The sequence below is a fragment of the Mobula birostris genome, chromosome 14, assembly GCF_030028105.1.
Source record: "Mobula birostris isolate sMobBir1 chromosome 14, sMobBir1.hap1, whole genome shotgun sequence".
NCBI lineage: Eukaryota > Metazoa > Chordata > Chondrichthyes > Myliobatiformes > Myliobatidae > Mobula > Mobula birostris.
Window position 1 is genome coordinate 15,117,566 of NC_092383.1, and position 23,084 is coordinate 15,140,649.

General features: G+C 42.1%; 2 pseudogenes; both read left to right on the forward strand.

Annotated features, from left to right (window-relative positions):
* The window catches only part of LOC140209452 (UDP-glucuronosyltransferase 2C1 pseudogene), a 55,288-nt pseudogene that overhangs the window by 15,997 nt on the left and 16,207 nt on the right, over nucleotides 1-23,084 (forward strand).
* On the forward strand, nucleotides 6,213-16,140 carry LOC140209723 (UDP-glucuronosyltransferase 2C1 pseudogene; annotated as a pseudogene).

Consider the following 23,084-nt stretch of genomic DNA (forward strand, 5'->3'; position numbering starts at 1 on the left):
AGCTACACCCTTAGTTTGGAGGAAGTGGGAGGAGCCAAAGGAGAAATTATTAAGAGTAAGGACCAATTCCGCTGGACGGAGCAGAGTGGTGGTAGAGGGGAACTGATTAGGTCAGGAATCCAAAGAGAAGCGGAGAGCTTTGAGACCTTTCTGATGGGGGATGGAAGGATATAGGGACTGGACATCCATGGTGAAAATAAAGCGGTGGGGGTCAGGGAACTTAAAATCATCGAAAAGTTTAAGTGCGTGAGAACGGTCTCGATCATAGGTAGGAAGGGATTGAACAAGGGGGGATAAGACCGTGTTGAGTGCTGCAGAAGCGAGTTCGGTGGGGCAGGAGCAAGCTGAGACAATAGGTCTGCCAGGACAGGCAGGTTTGTGGATCTTGGGTAGGAGGTAGAAACGGGAAATGGGAGGTGTGGGAACTATAAAGTTGGTAGCAGCGGATGGGCGATCCCCTGAGCAGATGAAGTCGGTGATGGTGTGGGAGACAATGGCCTGGTGCTCCTCAGTGGGGTCACGATCGAGCGGTAAATAAGAGGAGGTATCCGCGAGTTGTTGCTGTGCCTCGGCAAGGTAGAGGTCAGTACGCCAGACTGCAACAGCACCCCCCCCCCCGCCCCGTTTGTACCTCCTACCCAAAATCCACATCAATGTAAGAATGTTCTGATCTCCATCAATCCAGTGTTGCTCAAATCTTAAAAAAAATGATAAACTTGTGAAGAATAATGCGATGAAAAGACTTGTGGAACTGCCATTGAAGAGGTTGAAGAATGGTTAGACACAATGGCATCATAATATTTTCAAAGAGGTAATGATGAATTGTTAATATAAATGTCATCAATGGAATCAAGATTTTAATATAAGTGTTTCAAAACAAAACACTGTTAAAACAATTTGAAAGTGCCTACTTTGACTTCATACTTACAGATTCCTTTGTCAAAATTCGAAGTAAATTTTATTATCTGAGTACATATACTGTATGTCACCAGATACAACCTATGGGCACACTCAATAAATCTATAGAATAATAACCATAATAGAATCAATACAACACCCAACTAGGGCGTTGAACCAGAGTGTAGAATACAAGAAACTGTGCAAATACAGAAAGAAGAAATAATATAAATAAATAAATAAATAAGCAATAAATATTGAAAACATAAGATGAAGAATCCTTGAAAGTGAATTTATAGGTTGTGGGAACATTTCAATGATGGGACAAATGAAGCTGAACCATTTGGTTCGAGAGCTTGATGGATCGTGGATAGTAAATCTCCTGAACCAGGTAATGAAGGTCCTGAGGCTCTTGAACCTTCTTCCTGATGGCAGCAGCGAGAAGACACCATGCCCTGGATGTTGGGGGTTCCTGATGATGGATGCTGCTTTCCTCTTGCAGCTTTTCATGTAAATATGCTCCAGGGTTGGGAGGGACTGGGTCAATATCAACTTATCTCTGTAGGATTTTCTGTTAAGGGGTATTGGTGTTTCCATACCAGGCTGTGATGCAGCCAGTCGATATATACTGTCTCATGTGCATCTACAAAAGTTTTTCAAAGTTTTAGATGTCATGCTGAATCTCCACAACTCCTAAGAGCATAGAGGTGCTGTTGTTCTTTCGTAATGTGATGGGCCCAGGACAGTTCCTCCGAAATAATAACACCTCGGAATTTAAAGTTGCTAACCCTCTCTAGCTCTAATCCTCCGATGAGACCTGGATCCTGGACCTCCGGTTTTTTTTTTGTCTTGGTTTACAATCTGTTTCTCGGTCTTAGTAACATTGTGTAAGAGATTGTTATTATAATACCACTCAGCCAGATTTTCTGTCTCCCTCCTCTGTGTTGATTCATCACCACCTTTGATTTGGCCTACGATGGTGGTGTTATCAGCATACTTGAATATGGCGTTGAAGCTGTGCTTGGCCACACAGTCATAAGTGTAAAGTGAGTAGAGCAGGAGGCTAAGCAAAGGGCTTTGTGGTGCACCAGTGCTGATGGAGATTATGAAGGAGTTGTTGCCAATCCGAACTGACTGGGGTCTGCAAGTAAGGAAATCCAATTTCACAATGAGGTATTGAGACCAAGATCTTGGAGCTTGTTGATCAGTTTTGATGTATTACATCTAGACCCCAGGTTGTGGACACTGAACTGCAGTCTATAAAGAGCATCCTGATCTACACATCTTTGCTGTCCAGATGTTGCAGGGTTGAGTGAAGAGCCAGTGAGTTGGCATCTGCTGTGGTCTTGTTGCTCTGGTAGACAAATTGGCATGAATCTAAGTCACTTCTCAGGCAGGAGTAATTAAGTGAGAGAGGTGGAGTTAAGAGTCCAATAATATAGTAGCCACATCTATTTGGAGTGTTATGAGAGAGTGAGTGGGATGGAAACTGAAGTGAGGAGTAAATGGAGGCTCAGAGGTATTTCTGAAGATTGATTGGAGATATTCTATGGTCATCATCCAATCTGCATACAGTTTCTCCAATACAGAGGAGACCATAAACTTGGCTCTAGATGTAATACCTTAGAGGATAGAGTGGTTGTGCACAGCAAAATTATTAGGCAGCCAAGGTGGACATCTGTCTAACTAACATAAATACAAGAGATTCTGCAGATACTGGAAATCCAGATTAACACACATAAATTGCCGGTGGGTCTCAGCAATTCGGGCAGCATCTATGGAGAAGAATAAACAGCCATAATTTTAGGACAAGACCCTTCATCATGATTGATCATAGAGGGTATGCTGATGAAGGGTCTTGGCCCAAAATGTCGATTGTTAATACCTTTCCATCGATGCTGCTAGAACAGCTGTGTTTCTCCGGTATTTTGTGTGCGTTGGTGTAAATAACAAACGGTCTGTTTTCAAGTCCCTCTACAGCAGCAATACAACTTCAATTTAGGCAAATAGAGGACATTAGAAGCTTCATGAGCCAAAACTCCTGAGAAACTTTTTGATTGTCACAAAGCACATCTTATTAAAATAGGGTCAAAGTTACTTTAAGAGTTTGTTCATATGCTTATATTCTGAGCAATTTGGAAGTACAGAATCAAGAGGTTACATTTATCCTTTATTAATATTTCTCTCTCGACGCCGCTGCTATGTCCTGAAATGTTGCTTGAATCTAAGTTTTTCATTGCAGCTGTGCGTACGGTCAAGTTTATTTGGCAATAAACTTGACCGTTAGTTTGAACTTGACTCTGTTCTGACTCATGGGATACAAACTAAACAAAGTTGTCATTCTGATAAAAATATTCGGCAGGTCTGAACTGAATGTGAACGCATCGCACTCAGTATTACCCAATCTCCAAGAATTTGTTACGAAACAGCTGATATTTGCAGGTCACCTTTTGTCTGCTGAAATCATAACTTTAAAGAAAAACTTTCTGTTACTGTACCCGCAAGGTGTTCATCGGTAAGTGTACAATTGTAATTTTATCTCGAACCGAGGTTAGTTTAGATGCATTTTATAACCAGTTTGAGACTGAGTACATTTGCAATGCACTTGTGTAGAAACATATTAAAATTACCACCTCAGGGCGGAAGTTCTGATTTCCAGCGCCCACTGAGCAAGAGTCGACAATGTCCGTTCCATGAAGGGAAGTAGTTCATTCAGCACAGCTGATTGGGAGGTCGTATCCCCGAAATCCTTTGAAGCTTTTCAGGGAAATAACTATAAGAATTCATGAAATTAGGGCAGTGGAAGATGTCTAATTTCATTAAGAAGTTTACAAGGTCCTACATGGCAGTCCGATTTTGTAAGGTTTGGTCGCATGGGATTCAGGGCGAGCTACCGAGGTGGATTCAAACCTGGTTCGATGTGAGGAAGCAGGAAGTCAATTCTCTGACTGAGGGGATATGACTCGTGTGGGGTAAGAAGGAGAATGCCTATTCTCCAACTGGAGGGCGTGGGGGCCCTCCGATCAGTGTTATAAGACCATAAGACCGAAAGACATCGGAGTAGAATTAGGAGCAGCCCATCGAGTCTGCTCCGCCATTCCATCATGGCTGATCCCGAATCCCGTTCATCCCGGTACACCCGCCTTCCCACCATATCTCTTGATGCCCTGACCAATCAGGGAATGATCAACTTCTTGCGTAAATATACCCAGAGACTTGGCCTCCGCTGCAATCTGTGGCAGAGCACACCACTGATTCACTATTCTCTGGCTAAAATAATTATGTTCTAAAAGGTCACCCGTCAATTTTGAGGCTGTGGCCTCTCGTTCTGGACAGCCCCATGGTAGGAAGCATCATTCCTACATCCACCCTATACAGTCCTTTCAACATTGGGTAGGTTTCAATGAGGTCCCCATGCATTCTTCTAAATTCCAGTGAGTACAGGCCCAGAGCTGCCATACGCACCGCATAAGTTAACCCTTTCATTCCTAAAACATCCTTGTGAACCTCTTCTTGCCTCTCTCCAATGATAACACATCCCTTCTGAGATATGGGACCCAAAACTATTGACAATACAACAATTGTGGCCTGACTAATGTCTTATAAAAGTTCAGCATTATCTCTTGCTTTTATATTCCATTTCCCTTGAAATAAGTGCTAACATTGCATTTGCTTTCTTTGCCACAGACTCAACCTGTAAATAAACCAGGGAGTCTTGCACGAGGACTCGTAAGTCCCTCTGCAACTCTGATGTTTGAACCTTCTCCCCATCTAAATAATATTCTGTATTATTCCACCTTTTATCAAGATGCATTATTGTACATTTCCCAACACTGTATTCCATCTTCGACATTTTTGCACATTCTTCAAATTTGTGTAAGTCCTGCTGCAATCACTTTGCTTTCACAGCACTACCTACCCCTCCACCAATCTGTGAATCATCTGCTAACTGTGCCACAAATACATCAATTCCATTATCCAAACCATTGACAAACAATGTGACAAGTAGCAGTCCCAATACTGACTCCTGAGGAACACCACATGTCAACGGTACCCAAGCAGAAAAGGCCCTGCTCGCTGGCTGCATCCTACCTGTCAGACATTCCTCTATCCATGCCAGTGTCTGTCCTGTAATGCCCTGGATCTTGTCTTGTTAAGCAGCCTCATGTTTGGCACCTTATCAAATGCGACTGAAAATCCAAGTAAATGACATCCACTGCCTCTCCCTTGGTCATTCTGCTTGTTACTTCCTCAAAGAGCTCTAAGAGATTTATCAGGCAAAAGTTCCCTTCACAGAAACCATGCTGACTTTGACTTTATTTTATCATTAGTTTCCAAGTACCCCAAAAGCTCATCCTTAATAATAGACTCCAACAATTTCACAACCACTGAGATTTAGCTAACTGTCCTGTAATTTCCTTTTTTTTCTGCTTACTCCCTTCTTAGAGTGGAGTGACATTTGCAATCATCCAGTCCACCAGGGTCATTCCAGAATCAAGTGATTCTTGAAAGATCATGACCAATACATCCGTTATCTCTTCACCAACCTCTTTCAGGACACTGGGACGTAGTCCATCTGCTCCAGGTGACTTATCCACCTTAAGAACTTTCAGTTTTCCTGGCATTTTTTTGTTTATAATAGCACTCCCGCTCCCTGACAATCACAGACGTCTATCACACTGCTAGTGTCTTCCACAGTGAAGACAGATGCAAAGTACCCATTAAATTCACCTGCCATTTCTTTATCTCCCAATAATACCTCTTTAGCATCATTGTCTCGTGGTCCAAAATCTCTTTATTTCATTGCGCTACTGATACATGTGACTTGTGCTTCTCCCTCTCAAACAGCAGTATGAATTCAATCATATTATGATCACTGCCCTGTAAGGGTTCTTTTACATTATAATCTTTGTTATTCATTATAAATGTAAATTATTTGGATTATGAATGTACATGACATGTTTAACAGCTCTAGTGCAATTACAGAGTTTTCTGGGCTTCTTGATAATGAAGCAAGTTATAGTGAATTCCAGGGATCACTTCGAGAGATGGGCGGAGGAACGGCAAATGTAATTTAGCTTACATAACTGTGAGATGATGCATTTGAATCAAGCTTTTAGTATTGCAATTTTTGAAACCAAAACACTGTTCAAACAACTTGAAAGTGCAAACTTTGACTTAATACTTACAGATCCTGTTCTTGGTACTGGACCAATGCTTTCTCATTATTTAAAAATCCCGCAGGTGTACAATGTTCAATGGCAGATAAGTGAGGAAGCCCATTTCTTCTCTGACCCATCACCACTTTCCTATGTCCCAAAACCTGGCTCACAATTGACAGATAATATGAATTTTATCCAAAGAGCAGGTAACTTCATGCTCAATCTTGATCAACTGGTGTTTGCAGAATTTTATGTATACCCAATTTATAATGAAATCTGTAATCAATATCTGGGACCAGACACAGACATTCAAGCACTTCTCTGAGGGCTGATGTGTTGCTAATGAGGGTTGATTTTGTATTTGAATTCCCAAGACCCACCATGCCAAATATTGTGTACGTTGGAGGCTTCCAGTGTAAACCAGCCCGACCACTCGCAGCAGAGTCTGAAGAGTTTGTTCAAGGCTCTGGGAAGCATGAACTTTTTGTGATGTCACTGGGGGCATTGGTAGGTTCTTTGCCTAAGCAGATTAGAATGGAAATAGTTGAGGCTTTGCTCAAGTATCCCAGAAGGTTATTTGGAGATATGATGGGGAAATCCCTCCCAATATAGGTAATAATACACTACTGACAAAATGGATCCCTCAGGATGACCTTCTGGGACACCCCAACACACGAGTCTTCATTTCTCATGGTGGTTCCAATAGCATTTACGAGGCCATCTACCACGGGGTGCCAGTGATTGGCATGCCTCTTATTCATGACCAGTTTGACAATGTAGTCCGACTTGAATCCTGAGGTGCAGCAAGGGTACTTAAAGTTTCAACAATGCATTCAACAGATCAATTGCAGGCACTTAGAGGTGATAAATGACACACTTCAACAGGACAAATGAAGAAACTCTCTGCTCTCCACCGGGACCAACCAGAGTCGCCAATGAAGCGAGCCGTTTTCTGGATCGACCACGTTGCCTGGCACAAAGGAGCAGGGCACTTGCGCTCTGTATCCTACCGGCTGCCCTTGTACACTTACTACTGTGTGGAGGTGACGGTTTTTCTGTTGTCCATGTTATTCATGGTCACAGTGCTGGTGGTTGTAGCACTGAAGAATCTTTGTCATTTTGGATGTAGAAGAAAGCAGAAGACTGAGTAAGGTTAACCTACTTTATCTTGGGAGATGTAGTTTTATGTTTTAAAAAATTATTGAAGATGTTTTTCCTGCAGATAATCCATGGAACCTTATATTATGGAAATAATAATCAGGAGTAATAAAATAGTTGAAGCAGTGTTCCCAGACATTTTTCTGTTACTGCCCTCTGGGCTCTCCAAGCATATATCCAGTGCCCTCCTCTCTCTTTCTGGCTGGTACATATAAACTATTTAAAAAATTCCTTTATATGATGCACAGTTAAAGAGATTGGAACTTCAAATTCAAAGCAGTGACAAATAATTGCAAAAATTTTTGTTTTTTTCAAAGTGACAAATAAAATTATTTATTTATTTGATTACAGTGAAAGCAATTTTCATTCAGAATTTCAGCGTGTTCATTGGTAGTTCAGTTATTCACTGTAATTTCATTGTATTTTCATCTTTCTGTGAGATCGATGGGCTTCATGCAATGACAACAGCCTCTCAACATCAGGCTGGACACCACTCAGAAGGAGTTTCAGATCCCCAGGTTTGACATTAAAAGCAGTATACATTTCAATTTTACTCAAAAGAACTGACTGCAAACCTGATGGATACAACTTAAGTTAAATTCCCACATGATTCTGAGTTGTTTGAAGCCTGTTTCATGCCTCTGCTCATCAATAGAAAACAGACCTATACAGATGTACTAGTTGCTTCATGGACTGGGATGACAAACAAAAATGCAGGAAGTTGAGAAACTAAAGAGAGTAGTGGACTCAGCCCAATATATCACAGGTACCTCCCAACCCACCATCAGGAGTATCTACAAGAAGCGCTACCTGAAGAAGGTAACATCTGCCAATGATCCCTATAATCCGGGTCATGGCATTTTCTCTCAACTACCATTGGGCAAGTGGTTCACCCACACAACCAAGTTCAAGAACAGTTACAACCCTTCAACAAATCAGTTATTAAATCAACCTGTACAATCATAATCACTAGCTATGTACAACAACATGATCACATAGTATGGCAATGGCCTTCGTTAATTTTATTCTAATTGCAGTCGTTCTTGTAAAAAATGTATAATCTACATTGTTCATCTATGTTTTTCTTGTACATGTTGCATCTATGATGTTATGTGCCTTTGACTTTGCTGCAAGCAAGTTTCTCATTGCAACTCTACATACATGTATGTTTGGGTATGACAATAAACTGGACATTGACATTTAGATTTCATTAGTGTTATTATATTGCTAAAATAGTGAATTTGTGCTGCAATATTTTCAATGAACCTCAAGACTAAAGATTATTTTAAAGACTTATTAGATCAGCATTATTTGTCTCAAAATCAAAATCTTGAATCTTACAGTGACTGACAAGCAACAAATGTGCAAAAGAAGATAAATTGTGCAAAGCAAAAAATATAATACCGACAACATGAGTTGTAAAGAGTCCTTGAAAGTGAGTCCATAGTTGTGGAATCAGTTCAGGGTTGTTCCTAAGATGCTGAGGCTGTGCCTTCAGGCTTCTGTACCTCCTCCATAATGATGTTGATGAGAAGAGGCTGTGGAATTCTGGAATGTTACATCTCTATTTGATTATTTAACTATTTTACATTCCTGTCGGACACCAGAATGAATATAGTGAACATAAATGCAGCGAAATGACTGAGACTGTCTTGAGGAAATTTGCAAGAAAGAAGGTGTCTAATGATTAAGATTCCATGACCAAGGGATTAAGCAGCTGCAGACACCATTGTCAATGGTGGAGTGCAGGAGACTTGCAGAAAATTGTTGTCAATGAAACAAAAGTGGAGATTTCTGGACTGTTGTGGGTCAGAAGAGTTTACGGAGGTGAGGAAAGGAAAGATCATGGAAGGATTTGAAAGCAAAGATAAAGTTAAACAACACAGAGAGGTAAAACATCAATGAACACAGGGGAGATAACTTGACAAATTTACTATCTGTAATAACTAAAAGTAAACAAGGCACTTCGTTCAGTGGTAGAGGAAGAAAACTTATCAGCGGGCACTTTGACACAGAAACAAAGTGGATGGCATAATACAATGATTTAATTGAAAAATGACTGAGGTTGAATTTCATGAGATCAGTAAAGGAAGAAAAGTTGACACAGAGGAAGAAGACAGTCAATCTGCCACAACATTGTAATGTGGACTGTGTAAATGATGGAAGGCAACTGTCCAGTTAGGCTGGACAAACCCAAGTTGTTTTCTCTGGAGCATCAGAACATGAGGGAAAATCTGAAAGTCATTTATAACATATTGAGATACATTGATAGGGTACACAGGCATATACATTTCCCGGGGTAGACGTGTTGAATAATGGAATACATGTATTTAAGGTGAGAGGAGGTAAATTCAAGAGAGATACACAGTACAGTTTGTTACACTTCCTCCCACTCTACTCCCTTTGCACTCATAACTAAATGGCCAGGTTCTGCTCCAGCTCCATCTACAAGTTTGCAGATGCTACCACTGTAGAGATCTATATCTCAAATAATGGTGTTTTAGTGTACAAGAAGTAAATTGATAGCTGGGGAAAATGGTGCCATGACAATACTCTTTCATTCAATGTCAGCAGAACAAAAGAACTGTTGTTTGACATCTGAAAGGAGGGCTATAAGCATGCTCTTGTCTACATCAAAGGTACTGAGGTTGAGAGGATTGAGAGCTTCAAGTTCTGAGGAACAAATATCACCAATAACCTGTCCTGCTCCAACCACACTTATGTTACAGCCAAGAAAACACACCAACGCCCCTCTTTCCTCTGATGGGATTCTTAATGAAGGGTCTTAGCAGAAAACGTTGATGTTTCTTATTCTCCATAGATCTTTCATATGGCATGAATGCTGCCTGAACGGCTGCATTTGCTCCCGCATTTTCTGTGTGTTGGTCTAAATAACAGGTGATCAGAGTTCAAACCTCTGCTATGTCATATCTGATGTACACATGGGAGATTAGAAGCTTCATGAGCCAAAATTTCCAGGAATCTTTTTGAATTCCTTGAACCCTCTTAATAAACTAGGATCAAAGTTACGTTAAAAGTTTGTTCATGCGATTCTGTGCCTGGAAATATGGAATTCCAGAGTCAAGGGTTTAAATTTAGGTTTAATTTGTGTTTCCCTGTGAATGTTGCTGACATGTGCCTGTAATGCTGCTTGAAGCCAAGTTTTTCATTTATGCCTGTGTATGATTATACAACCTCTTCTCCTCCATTTTCACACTGAATACCGGCGTGCCTCAAGGCTGTGTGCTGAGCCCTCTTCTGTAGTCCTTTATCACCTATGACTGCGTTCCTGTACACGGTTGTAACTCCATAATCAAGTTCGCAGACGACACCACAGTGGTTTGCCTGATCAGAGGGGATGACGAGACAGCCTACAGGGACGAGGTCCAGCACCTGGCCGCATGGTATGCCGATAACAACTTGGCCCTTAACACCCAGAAGACCAAGGAGATTATCGTGGACACCAGGCATGCTAGGAGCCACACTCATGTCCCCATCTACGTCAACGGAGCTGTAGTGGAGGGTGTATCAAGTTTCAAATTCCTTGATGTCCACATTCCTGATTTTCTCAGCTGGTACCTGAACTCCTCCATCCTGATCAAAAAGACGCAACATTACCTTCACCTCTGTCCCAGGATACTGACGGACTTTTACCGCTGTACCATTGAGAGCATACTCACCAACTGCATCTCAGTGTGGTATGGCAATTGTCCCGTATTGGACCGCAAAGCACTCCAGTGGGTGGTGAAAACTGCCCAGCGGATTATCGGTACCCAATTGCCCACCACTGACAACTTCCACCATAAACGCTGCCTGGGCAGGGAGAAAAGCATTTTCAAGCATGCATCTCACCCTAACCATGGACGTTTTACTTTCCTCCCATCCGGTAGGCGCTACAGAAGCCTCTGCTCTCGCACTAGCAGGCACAGGAAGAGCTTCTTCCCTGAGGCTGTGACTCTGCTGAACCTCTCATCACAGCACTAAGCAGTATTGCACCCATACTGGACCGTCTCAGTACTGTTATAATTGTATGCTGTAGCATTTACTTTTTCTTCGCAGTTATTTTGTAAGTAATACAATTCTTTTTCACTTTGGTCAGATGCTAATTGCATTTCATTGGCTTTGTATCTGTACTCTCACAATGACAATAAAGTTGAATCTAATTTAATCTAATGTACATACTTGTGCGTCTGGCAATAAGCTTGACTTCGACTTCTGCGCTGACTCAGGAGACACAAGCCAAACAACATTGTTCATACTGATAAAAACATTCGGCAGGACTGAAGAAAAAGTGAATGTATCACATTGAATATGACCCAATCTCCTAGACTTGTCTCCAAAGAGCCGAGAAATGCAGGTCACTTTTCGTTTGCTGAAATCACAACGACATGAAAGAAACACACACAAACTGCTTGTGGAACGCAGCAGGCCAGGCAGCATCTATAGGAAGAATTTCCAGCATCTGCAGATTTCTTCATGATTGCGGCATCAAAGAAAATCTTTCTATCACTCACGAGGTGTTCTTTATTAGTAAGTGTAAAATTGTAATTACTTCTCTAATCCTGGTTATTTTTGGGTACATTTTATAACCAGCTTGAGGCTGAGTATGTTGACAATGCATTTGTGTAGAAACATATTAAAATTACCAACTCCGGGAATATGTTAGGGAACGAAGTTCTGATTTCCAGTGCCCGCTCAGCTGGAGTTGACAATGTACACTCCATGAAGGGAACTCATTCAGCACAGCCCATTCGGAAGTTGTACCTGCAACATCATTTCGAGGTTTTCAGGGAGGTAACAAGAGCTTGGATGAAGTTAGAGCAGTGAAGGTTGTCAATATGGAATCAATTTTGGACTTTACAAGGTCCTGTGTGGCAGGTGGATTTTGGAAGGTTTGGTCACATAGGATTCATGGGAGCTTGTGAGGTGGATTCAGAGTTATTTCGGTCGGAAGGAGAATGTCAATTCTCTGACTGGAGGGCTGTGACTAGTGTGGGGTCCCACCGATCTATGTCAGCATTTTTGGTATTTATTATAAATGTAGATTATTTTGGATATGAATAAACCTGATATGGGATATATTGTATGGGAATTCTCACTCAACTGCCGTTTTAGTTGCAGTTTACGTACTACCGTCGGCTGACGCAAATGTAGTTTGTGATGCTATTGTTTCGACCTTTGCTAAAATACGAACTCTAATGTGTTTGCTTTTGTTGGCTGTTACCGGGTATTTCAATCATGTTTCTCTCGAGGCAACAATACCAACTTTATATCAATATGTCAGCTACAGGGGGCATGGAGCACTGGACCTTCTGTTTGCAAAAGTAAAGGATGCATACATACCCTTCCCCTGCTTGGCAAATCTGATCACAACCTGGTCCTGTTAACACCCAGGTATTTAGCTCTTGTCCAGCGGCAGCCCATGTCACCAAGGAGTGTAAGGAGGTGGAAGCAACACACATGAAATGCTGGTGGAACTCAGCAAGCCAGGCAGCATCTATGGAAAAAAGTAAAGTTGACGTTTCGAGACTCTTCGGCAGGACTGGAGAAAAAAATAGATGAGAAGTAGATTTAAGAAGTGGGGGAGGAGAGCGAGAAACATAAAGTGGCAGTTGAAACTGGGAAGGGGAGAGATGTAGTAAATAGTTAGGAAGTTGATTGGTGAAATCGCAGTTAGAGCTAATCGGGCTTCCGTTTAAATCATTACAAGAAACTCGGAATCTAGGAGCTGATCAAAGTAAACTTAAGTTTAGACAGAAAGCAGCAGGAGACTGCATTACAAAGAGCAAGTCACTCGAGATAAACAGAAGGAAATCTAAAAGATTAATGTCTTTCGTTAAACAACATTTAAGCAATTCAGGTACTCTAAAAACCAGAGACCCCTAACTTAATGATAATGGTCCATGGCATAAAAAAGGTTGGGAGCCACTGGGTTAAATGTTTTTGTTGTGAATTTATAATGCTTACCAGTATTTTTTTAACAATTTTACTGCAGACTCAGTGTGATCCGCTTTTCTCAAGATGGGTAGACCTGGATGGAAAGACAGATTGCAGATTGCATCTGCTCTTGGTATTATTTTCATCACACTGACTTGTCCGGTTACCCAAGGGGCTAAACTATTGGTTATACCTGTGGATGGAAGTCATTGGATTAATATGAAAATTCTCGTAGAAGAGCTGAAACTTCGTGGACACAATGTTACTGTGATTTACTATTCTTCATCTTCACATATGAAGGAAAATCCTGATCTCTATCAATCCATTGTTACTCAAATTCATGAGAAATATCAGAAATCTCTGTCAATTATGATTGAAAGAATTGTGGAACTGTCATTGAAGAGGTTACAGAATGGTGGGACCATTTGGGACCATATGAAGTTCCGAATATTCATGAAGCATATTTCATATAAAGTTCACAAATGGAATCAAGCATTTGGTATTGCAATTTTTCAAAACACAACTCTGTTAAAAGAACTTGAAAGAGCAAATTTTGACTTAGTACTTACAGATCCTGCTTTTGGTACAGGACCAATACTTGCTCATTATTTGAAAGTCCCGCAGGTGTATAATGTTCGATGGCAGATGAGTGAGGAAGCCCATTTCCTCTATGCCTCATCACCGCCTTCCTATGTCCCAAATCTTGGCACACGTTTGACAGATAATATGAATTTTCTCCAAAGGACAGGAAATGTCATGAATAATTTTTTTCAGCTTCTGTTTAGGGAATTTGTTATATACCCAATTTATAATGAAATCTGTCATCAATATCTCGGACCAGATACAGACATTCAAACAGTTCTCATGGGGGCTGATGTGTTGCTGATGAGAGTCGATTTTGTATTTGAATTCCCAAGACCCACCATGCCAAATATTGTGTACATTGGAGGCTTCCAGTGTAAACCAGCCCGGCCACTGGCAGCAGAATTTGAAGAGTTTGTTCAAAACTCAGGAAAGCATGGAATTATTGTGATGTCATTAGGATCCTTTATTGATTCCTTGCCAAAGCAGATTACAATGGAAATAGCTGAAGCAGTTGCTCAAGTGCCCCAGAAGGTTATTTGGAGATATGATGGGGAAATCCCTCCCAATATAGGTAATAATACACTACTGACAAAATGGATCCCTCAGAACGACCTTCTGGGACACCCCAACACACGAGTCTTCATTTCTCATTGTGGTACCAATGGCATTTACGAGGCCATCTACCACGGGATACCAGTGGTTGGCATACCTCTTATTTTTGACCAGTTTGACAATGTAGTCCGACTGGAATCCCGAGGCGCAGCAAAGGTGCTTAATGTTGCAACCATGCATTCAACAGTTCTATTGCAGGCACTTAATGAGGTGATAAACGGCACATTTTATCGGGACAATATGAAGAAACTCTCTGCTCTCCACCGGGACCAACCAGAGTCGCCAATGGAGAGAGCTGTTTTCTGGATTGAGTACGTTGCCCGACACAAAGGAGCAGGGCATTTGCGCTCTGAATCCTACCGGCTGCCCTGGTACACTTACTATTGTGTGGATGTGATGGTTTTTCTGTTGTCCATGTTCCTCATGCTCACAGTGCTGGTGGTTGTAGCACTGAAGAAACTTTGTCGTATGGCATGTAGAAGAAAACAAAAGACTGAGTGAAGTTACCCTGTTTTGTGTTGGGATATTGTGTTTTATGTTCTTTATAATTACAGTAATTGATTTTTTTCCCCAGAAGTTAATCCATGGAACCTTCTTTCCAGAATTCATGAATTTAGCAAAGGCTATCATGAGAATAAATCAGCTGTGATAGATATATTAAATAATAGACTTTCTGCTTTGATACGCACAAAATAATTGTAACTACCTGATTGACATTTGAATGGGAAAATAGGGGACGTAAGAGAGTAATGTGACCAGAGCTATACGGGAAAACAATGTACCGGAATTTATAGAAATTGATGTTGATGCCGCCAGGATGGAGACTCCCACAATGGAATGTGTGGTATTGTTTCTCCATTTTGTGTTTAACCTCAGTGTGGCAGCCGTGGGCAAACATGTCAGTGTGGGAATGGGAACATGGGAATTATACCTGCCGGCCAGTGCGAAACCAAAACTGTTGTAGTGAATGGCAAGAAAATGCTCAGAAAGAAGGTCTCAATCTCCATTGAGTCTCACTGCTGTAGTACAAGCTGCAGCAGATGAAATAAGGAAATCAAATGTATTCATTTGTTTTCCATTCCCCTTTTGGCCACTTTACTCCTTGTCTTCCCCTCCCTGCTCGCATGAACTGTCCATGACTTAAACCACCCCCAACTCCCACCTCCCCCCCAGTTCCCCACCCCCTTTCGTTTTTGCTCTGTGACCTGTTGTCCGCTCCCATCAGGTGCCATCTTCCTCAGGCCTTTGCCTCCTCCACCAATCACCTCCGATCTACTGACGTCATACCCTTTCTCTCACATCTCCCATGTTCCTGCAAATGTTCCCAACACCTTTAGTGTGTATTGCTCAAGATCTCCCCCATTTGCAGAAACCCTTGTGTCCACCCGGAGATGATAACTTTAAGTAATAGGGTTACATTTCCAGATGAGTAAAAGCACATTCACCCAATTATATTTTCTGAACAATAGCCGTGGGCATTATTATGCAAGTATCAGATTGCAGCTCGGATAATAGGGTGTTGATTACAGGTGGATAGGTACGGTACAATGCAGTTTCTGAGTCGGTTTTGCTGCATTTCCATTGGCTGGTTGATCTTGCATTGTGCAATCCCTTTGTTCATTATATATGTTTGTATGTTTCTTAGATACATAAACATCAGGCTCCATTGTACACTGTTGTGACCTCTATGTAATCCCGGCAATGAGATATAATAATGTATTTTTATTAGTAAAAGATATATAACTAATTCAGCTGATCTGTGAATAAAGAAATATTCTTTTGAAATGTAGTTGATTTTAAGGATCTTTGATTTCTGTCAAATTAGCTTTATTGCTCATCAATCCAAACAGCAGTTCGGTCTAAAAAATATGCAAGAAAGGTCAAAGATCACTGTCAAATGTATCTTTCTGCTGATTACAGTACAGAGTAAGTAGTTTTCAATGTGCAGGAAAATGCATTTACACATATCATCTGCAGACAAATGGGCAGAAATATCAAGTCATCTGAAGAGGAATGAGCCACACAGTTCCCTAAACCTGTTGAGTCACTCAGATTCGATCAATGTATTGTGTACATTAACCTTAACATGTTTGCTCAACGACAATCTATCAATGTTCATCAACCAATTATCCCTCTGGACCAGGGGTTCCCAACCCTCTTTATGCTGTGGATCAATACCTTTAAACAGGGGTTCTGCAGACCCCAGTTTGGAATCCAGCTCTAGACTAAGTAGCTGAAGTAACTTGAGTGGAAAGAGTTGCAAATATCATAAATTTCTAACATGCAAAATGATTACACTGGCATACCCCTCCTCGAACTTATATCCATTTGTATCTATACATCATTGTAATGTCAAGTTTCAATTGAACACAGGCCAAGGTGATGCAAATTGTCCTTATACTTTATCCTATCAGTCCTTAATTGTGGTTATATTTGCTCTAAGATGTGATACCCCAAAATGTAATCTGTCTAGAGCTTTTGTTTTGTTTGTCTGATATCTAATCTATTTTTAGCACTTAATCATTTAGTGCTTTGTGTACAATCCCACAATAATTAGTATTTATATACACAGTAGCCACTTTATTAGGTACATCCTGCAATGTTCAAAATGATAGGAGATGAACAGGACGGGGAGGGATGGAGCCAAGAGCTGGATAGTTGTTTGGCAAAAGGGATATGAGAGGATCATGGGACAGGAGGCCCAGGGAGAAGGAAAAGGGGGAAGGGGGGAAAACCCAGAGGATGGGCAAGGGGTACAGTCAGAGGGACAGAGGGAGAAAAAGGAGAGAGAGAGAGAAAGAATGTGTGTATATAAATAAATAACGGATGGGGTACGAAGGGGAGGTGGGGCGTTAGCGGAAGTTAGAGAAGTCAATATTCATGCCATCAGGTTGGACGCTACCCAGACGGAATATAAGGTGTTGTTCCTCCAACCTGAGTGCGGCTTCATCTTTACAGTAGAGGAGGCCATGGATAGACATATCAGAATGGGAATGGGATGTGAAATTAAAATGTGTGGCCACTGGGAGATCCTGCTTTCTCTGGCGGACAGAGCGTAGGTGTTCAGCAAAACGATCTCCCAGTCTGCGTCGGGTCTCGCCAATATATAGAAGGCCACATCGGGAGCACCGGACGCAGTATATCACCCCAGCCGACTCACAGGTGAAGTGTCGCCTCACCTGGAAGGACTGTCTGGGGCCCTGAATGGTGGTAAGGGAGGAAGTGTAAGGGCATGTGTAGCACTTGTTCCGCTTACAAGGATAAGTGCCAGGAGGGAGATCAATGGGGAGGGATTGGGGGGACGAATGAACAAGGGAGTCGCGTAGGGAGCGATCTCTGCGGAAAGCGGGGGGCGGGGCGGGGGAGGGAAAGATGTGCTTAGTGGTGGGGTGCCGTTGGAGGTGGCGGAAGTTACAGAGAATAATATGTTGGACCCGGAGGCTGGTAGAGTGGTAGGTGAGGACCAGGGGAGTCCTATTCCTAGTGGGGTGGCGGGTGGATGGAGTGAGAGCAGATGTGCATGAAATGGGGGAAATGTGTTTGAGAGCAAGAGTTGATAGTGGAGGAAGGGAAGCCCCTTTCTTTAAAAAAGGAGGACATCTCCCTTGTCCTGGAATAAAAAGCCTCACCCTGAGAGCAGATGCGGAGGAGACGGAGGCATTGCGAGAAGGGGATGGCGTTTTTTCAAGAGACAGGGTGAGAAGAGGAATAGTCCAGATAGCTGTGAGAGTCAGCAGGCTTATAGTAGACATCAGTAGATAAGCTATCTCCGGAGATAGAGACAGAAAGATCTAGAAAGGTGGTGGTGGGGGGGGGGGAGGTGTCGGAAATGGACCAGGTACACTCGAGGGCAGGGTGAAAGTTGCAGGCAAAGTTAATGAAGTCGACGAGCTCAGCATGCATGCAGGAAGCAGCGCCAAATCAGTCGTCGATGTAGCGAAAGAAAAGTGGGGGACAGATACCAGAACAGGTTTGGAACATAGATTGTTCCGCAAAGCCAACAAAAGGGCAGGCATAGCTAGGACCCATACGGGTGCCCACAGCTACACCTTTAGTTTGGAGGAAGTGGGAGGAGCCAAAGGAGAAATTGTTAAGAGTAAGGACTAATTCCGCGAGACGGAGCAGAGTGGTGGTAGAGGGGAACTGATTAGGTCAGGAATCCAAAAAGAAGCGGAGAGCTTTGAGACCTTCTTGATGGGGGATGGAAGTATATAGGGACTGGACATCCATGGTGAAAATAAAGCGGTGGGGGTCAGGGAACTTAAAATCATCGAAAAGTTTAAGAGCGTGAGAAGTGTCTCGATCATAGGCAGGAAGGGATTGAACAAAGGGGGATAAAACCGTGTCGAGGTATGCAGAAGCAAGTTCGGTGGAGCAGGAGCAAGCTGAGACAATAGGTCTGCCAGGACAGGCAGGTTGGTGGATCTTGGGTAGGAGGTAGAAACGGGAAGTGCGAGGTGTGAGAACTATAAGGTTGGTAGCAGCGGACGGGAGATCGCTTGAGCAGATGAAGTCGGTGATAGTGTGGGAGACAATGGCCTGGTGTTCCTCAGTGGGGTCACGATCGAGGGGTAAATAAGAGGAGGTAACCGCGAGTTGTCGCTGTGCCTCGGCAAGGTAGAGAAAAGTACGCCAGACTACAACAGCAACCCCCACCCCCGGCCCGTTTGCACCTCCTACCCAAGATCCACATCAATGTAAGAATGTTCTGATCTCCATCAATCCAGTGTTGCTCAAATGTAAAAAAAATATGATAAACTTGTGAAGAATAAGACGATGAAATGACTTGTGGAACTGTCATTGAAGAGGTCGAAGAATGGTTAGACACTATGGCATCATAATATCTTCCAAGAGTTAATGATGAATTGTTAATATAAAAGTCATCAATGGAATCAACATTTTAATATAACACTGTTTCAAAACAAAACACTGTTCAAACAATTTGAAAGTGCTCACTTTGAGTTCATACTTACAGATTCCTTTGTCAAAATTCGAAGTAAATTTTATTGTCTGAGTACATATACTGTATGTCACCAGATACAACCTATGGGCACACTCAATAAATCTACAGAATAATAACCATAATAGAATCAATACAACACCCAACTAGGGCGTTCAACCAGAGTGTAGAATACAAGAAACTGTGCAAATACAGAAAGAAGAAATAATATAAATAAACAAACAAATAAATAAATAAGCAATAAATATTGAAAACATAAGATGAAGAGTCCTTGAAAGTGAATTTATAGGTTGTGGGAACATTTCAATGATGGGACAAATGAAGCTGAACCATTTGGTTCGAGAGCTTGATGGTTCGTGGATAGTAAATCTCCTGAATCAGATAGTGAAAGTCGTGAGACTCTTGAACCTTCTTCCTGAGGGCAGTAGCGAGAAGACACCATGTCCTAGATTTTGAGGGTTCCTGATGATGGACGTTGCTTTCCTCTTGCAGCGTTTTGTGTGAATATGCTCCATGGTTGGGTGGGTCTGGGTCAATATCAACTAATCTCTGTAGGATTTTCTGTTAAGGGGCATTGGTGTTTCCGTAGCAGGCTGTGATGCAGCCAGTCGATATACTCTCTACTGTGCATCTACAAAAGTTTTTCAAAATTTTAGATGTCATGCTGAATCTCCACAACGCCTAAGAGCATAGAGGTGCTGTTGTGCTTTCTTATTGTGAAGGGCCCAGGACAGTTCCTCCGAAATAATAACGGCTCGGAATTTAAAGTTGCTAACCCTCCCTAGCTCTAATCCTCCGATGAGACCTGGATCCTGGACCTCTGGTTTTGTTGTCTTGGTCTACAATCTGTTTCTTGGTCTTACTAACATTGTGTAAGAGATTGTTATTATAACACCACTCAACCAGATTTTCTGTCTCCCTCCTCTGTGTTGATTCATCACCACCTTTGATTTAGCCTACGATGGTGGTGTTATCAGCATACTTGAATATGACGTTGGAGCTGTGCTTGGCCGCACAGACATAAGTGTAAAGTGAGTAGAGCAGGAGGCTAAGCAAAGGGCTTTGTGGTGCACCAGTGCTGATGGAGATCATAAAGCAGTTGTTGTTGCCAATCCGAACTGACTGGGGTCTGCAAGTAATGAAATCCAATTGCACAAGGAGGTATTGAGACCAAGATCTTGGAGCTTGTTGATTAGTTTTGATGTATTACATCTAGACCCCAGGTTGTGGACACTGAACTGCAGTCTAGAAAGAGCATCCTGATCTACGCATCTTTGCTGTCCAGATTTTCCAGGGTTGAGTGAAGAGCCAGTGAGTTGGCATCTGCTGTGCTCTTGTTGCTCCGGTAGACAAATTGGCATGGATCTAAGTCACTTCTCAGGCAAGAGTAATTAAGTGAGAGAGGTAGAATTAAGAGTCCGATAATATAGTAGCCACATCTATTTGGAGTGTTATGAGAGAGTGAGTGGGATGGAAAATGAAGTGAGGAGGAAATGGAGGCTCAGAGGTATTCCTGAAGATTGATTGGAGATATTCTACAGTCATCATCCATTCTGCATACAGTTTCTCCAATACAGAGGAGACCATAAACTTGGCTCTAGATGTAATACCCTAGAGGATAGAGTGGTTGTGCACAGCAAAATTACTGGGCAGCCAAGGTGGACATCTGTCTAACTAACAAAAATACAAGAGATTCTGCAGATACTGGAAATCCAGATTAACACACATAAATTGCTGGAGGGTCTCAGCAATTCGGGCAGTATCTATGGAGAGGAATAAACAGCCAAAATTTTAGGACAAGACCCTTCATGAGGATTAATCATAGAGGGTATGCTGATGAAGGGTCTTGGCCCAAAATGTCGATTGTTAATACCTTTCCATAGATGCTGCTAGAACAGCTGTGTTTCTCCGGTATTTTGTGTGAGTTGGTGTAAATAACAAACGGTCTGTTTTCAAGTCCCTCCACAGCAGCAATACAACTTCAATTTAGGCAAATAGAGGACATTAGAAGCTTCATGAGCCAAAACTCCTGAGAAACTTTTTGATTGTCACAAAGCACATCTTAATAAAATAGGGTCAAAGTTACTTTTAAAGTTTGTTCATATGCTTATATTCTGAGCAATTTGGAATTAGAGAATCAAGAGGTTGCATTTATCCTTTATTAATATTTCCCTGTCGACGCCGCTGATATGTCCTGTTACGCTGCTTGAATCTAAGTTTTTCATTGTAGCTGTGCGTATGTACTTGTGCATTTGGCAATAAACTTGACCGTTACTTTGACTTGGACTCTGTTCTGACCCATGGGATACGAGCCAAACAAAGTTGTTCATTCTGATAAAAACATTCGGCAGGTCTGAACTGAATGTGAACGCATCGCACTCAGTATTACCCAATCTCCAAGACTTTGTCACGAAACAGCTGATATTTGCAGGTCACCTTTTGTCTGCTGAAATCACAACTTCAAGGAATAACTTTGTATTACTATACTCGCAAGGTGTCCTTTATCGGTAAGTGTACAATTGTAATTTTATCTCGAACCGAGGTTAGTTTAGATGCATTTTATAACCAGTTTGAGACTGAGTACATTTGGAATGCAGTTGTGTAGAAACATATTAAAATTGCCACCTCAGGCCAGATGTTACGGAACGGAAATACTGATTTCCAGCGCCCACTGAGCAAGAGTCGACAATGTAAGTTCCATGAAGGGAAGTAGTTCATTCAGCACAGCTGATTGGGAGGTCACATCTCCGAAATCCTTTGAAGCTTTTCAGGGAAATAACTATAAGAATTCATGAAATCAGGGCAGTGGAGAATGTCTAATTTCATTAAGAAGATTACGAGGTTCTACGTGGCAGTCCGATTTTGGAAGGTTCGGTCGCATGGGATTCAGGGGGAGCTACTGAGATGGATTCAGACCTGGTTCGATGATAGGAAGCAGGGAGTCAGTTCTCTGACTGAGGGGATATGACTCGTGTGGGGTAAGAAGCAGAATGTCAATTCTCCAACTGGAGGGCGTGGGGGACCTCCGATCAGTGTTATAAGACCATAAGACCAAACGACATCGGAGTAGAATTAGGAGCAGCCCATCGAGTCTGCTCCGCCATTCCATCATGGCTGATCCCGAATCCCGTTCAACCCTATACACCCGCCTTCTCACCATATCTCTTGATGCCCTGACCAATAGGGGAATGATCAACTTCCGCCTTAAATATACCCAGAGATTTTGCCTCCACTGCAATCTGTGGCAGAGCACTCCATTGATTCATTAGTCTCTGGCCAAAATAATTCTGTTCTAAAAGGTCACCCGTCAATTTTGAGGCTGTGGCCTCTCGTACTGGACAGCCCCATGGTAGGAAACATCATTCCCAGATCCACCCTATCCAGTCCTTTCAACATTGGGTAGGTTTCAATGAGATGCCCATGCATTCTTCTAAATTCCAGTGAGTGCAGGCGCAGAGCTGCCATACCGCCTCATAAGTTAACCCTTTCATTCCTAAAATCATCCTTGTGAACCTCTTCTTGCCTCTCTCCAATGACAACACACCCTTTCTGAGATATGGGGCCCAAAACTATTGACAATACAACAATTGTGGCCTGACTAATGTCTTATAAAAGTTCAGCATTATCTCGTTGCTTTTATATTCCATTTCCCTTGAAATAAGTGCTAACATTGCATTTGCTTTCTTTAGCACAGACTCAACCTGTAAATAAACTTTCTGGGAATCTTGCACAAGGACTTTTAAGTCCCTCTGCGACTCTGATGTTTGAACTTT